The following is a 2,500-nucleotide window of genomic DNA, read 5'->3' as shown; positions in this document are numbered from 1 at the left end:
GCTCGCTGAGGAAAAGGCAGGTAAAGGTTGTGGATAAAAGTCCGAAGAACCTCGCTACAATTGCCAAAATCTTTCCGCTGCCATTCAAAAATGGACTACTCCTCCACACCTCCTCCCGTCCATGCCAAACGGCGTTTTCTCTCAACTTTGGCATGCTCGGAGAGAAAAAAAGGCAGGTAAAGGTTGTGGATAAAAAAGTAAAAAATTGCCAAAATACTTTCTGGGCCCTCAAAAAAAGGCCTACTCCTCAACGCCTGCTCCCGTCCATGCCGAACGCGTTTTCTATCAACTTTGGCATGCTCGGAGAGAGAAAAAAGGAAAAAAAAGAAAAAAAGGTCCAGTAAAGGTTGTGGATAAAAGTAACCGGCTTTGGAGAATTGCCTGAATCCTTCCGGCGCTGTGAAAAAAAAGACCAAAAAAAAGACCTGGTCGTCAACGCCTGCTCCTGTCCATGCCAAACGGCGTTTTCCTCTCAACTTTGGCATGCTCGCTGAGGAAAAGGCAGGTAAAGGTTGTGGATAAAAAGTAAACGCGCTGTGGAGAATTGCCCAAATCGTTCAGGCGCCGTGAAAAAAAGAAAGACGTAGTCGTCAACGTCTGGTCCCGTCAATGGCGAAGGGCGTTTTCTCTCAACTTTGGCATGCTCGCTGAGGAAAAGGCAGGTAAAGGTTGTGGATAAAAGTCCGAAGAACCTCGCTACAATTGCCAAAATCTTTCCGCTGCCATTCAAAAATGGACTACTCCTCCACACCTCCTCCCGTCCATGCCAAACGGCGTTTTCTCTCAACTTTGGCATGCTCGGAGAGAAAAAAAGGCAGGTAAAGGTTGTGGATAAAAAAGTAAAAAATTGCCAAAATACTTTCTGGGCCCTCAAAAAAAGGCCTACTCCTCAACGCCTGCTCCCGTCCATGCCGAACCGCGTTTTCTATCAACTTTGGCATGCTCGGAGAGAGAAAAAAGGAAAAAAAGAAAAAAAAGGTCCAGTAAAGGTTGTGGATAAAAGTAACCGGCTTTGGAGAATTGCCTGAATCCTTCCGGCGCTGTGAAAAAAAAAGACCAAAAAAAAGACCTGGTCGTCAACGCCTGCTCCTGTCCATGCCAAACGGCGTTTTCCTCTCAACTTTGGCATGCTCGCTGAGGAAAAGGCAGGTAAAGGTTGTGGATAAAAAGTAAACGCGCTGTGGAGAATTGCCCAAATCGTTCAGGCGCCGTGAAAAAAAGAAAGACGTAGTCGTCAACGTCTGGTCCCGTCAATGGCGAAGGGCGTTTTCTCTCAACTTTGGCATGCTCGCTGAGGAAAAGGCAGGTAAAGGTTGTGGATAAAAGTCCGAAGAACCTCGCTACAATTGCCAAAATCTTTCCGCTGCCATTCAAAAATGGACTACTCCTCCACACCTCCTCCCGTCCATGCCAAACGGCGTTTTCTCTCAACTTTGGCATGCTCGGAGAGAAAAAAAGGCAGGTAAAGGTTGTGGATAAAAAAGTAAAAAATTGCCAAAATACTTTCTGGGCCCTCAAAAAAAGGCCTACTCCTCAACGCCTGCTCCCGTCCATGCCGAACCGCGTTTTCTATCAACTTTGGCATGCTCGGAGAGAGAAAAAAGGAAAAAAAGAAAAAAAAGGCAGTAAAGGTTGTGGATAAAAAAGTGGAGAATTGCCTGAATCCTTTCGGGCTGTCAAAAAAAGACCTACTCCTCAACGCCTGCTCCTGTCCATGCCAAACGGCGTTTTCTATCAACTTTGGCATGCTCGGAGAGAGAAAAAAAGGCAGGTAAAGGTTGTGGATAAAACTCCAAACCTCGCTACAATTGCCAAAATACTTTCTGGGCCCTCAAAAAAAGGCCTACTCCTCAACGCCTGGTCCCCAGGCACGTGCTGGGGGGCCTCAACTCAGGCTCTGCCCAATGTGGATCAAGGTCCACCTTCGCAGCGCCTTATGCGACACCCTGGTTGTGGGGGACGCGGCGTGGCGTGGCGGATCGCTCCGGTCGGCGCACAGCCGGCAACGGTCGACCCGTCCGCCTGGCTTTACTGCCCCCGCGCTTCTGTCTTTTGCACTGGCAAGCTAGCGACCGCTCGGCGTGCGAGGCCCGAGTCGGGGGACGGGAGTCTCGGGAGCCCACCAGCTCCCCGCAGGCTACCCGCCCGGCTGCCGAGCTTCCCGCCTGCGCGTCCAAGTGTGAACGCGCACGGCCGCCTCGCCGGGCTTCCTTTGCCGGGGCTCGGCTTGTCGGCCGGCGTCTCACGGTCCGTAGAAGGTTCGGTGCGTTCGCTGACGACGGGTCGAGAGAAGCGTTTTCTCTCCTCCCTCACTGACGGTCGTTGGTGCTCCCCAGCCCCTTCGGCGTCCCAAAGCGTAACGCCTGCTTCATCTCGTCAAGGGCGCGCCCGTCTCTAACCGGGCGTCGTCCGGCACGTGGAAACGGGCGGGAGACGGTGTCGAGGAGGAAGAAAGGGTGGGGTCCGGTCCGGTCCGGTCTGGTCTCCTCCTCCTCCTTCT

This window comes from Babylonia areolata, unplaced genomic scaffold, assembly GCF_041734735.1.
Source record: "Babylonia areolata isolate BAREFJ2019XMU unplaced genomic scaffold, ASM4173473v1 superscaf7, whole genome shotgun sequence".
In the NCBI taxonomy this organism is placed as follows: domain Eukaryota; kingdom Metazoa; phylum Mollusca; class Gastropoda; order Neogastropoda; family Buccinidae; genus Babylonia; species Babylonia areolata.
The sequence above is the reverse complement of the archived record's forward strand: the minus strand, read 5'-3'. Positions refer to the sequence as shown.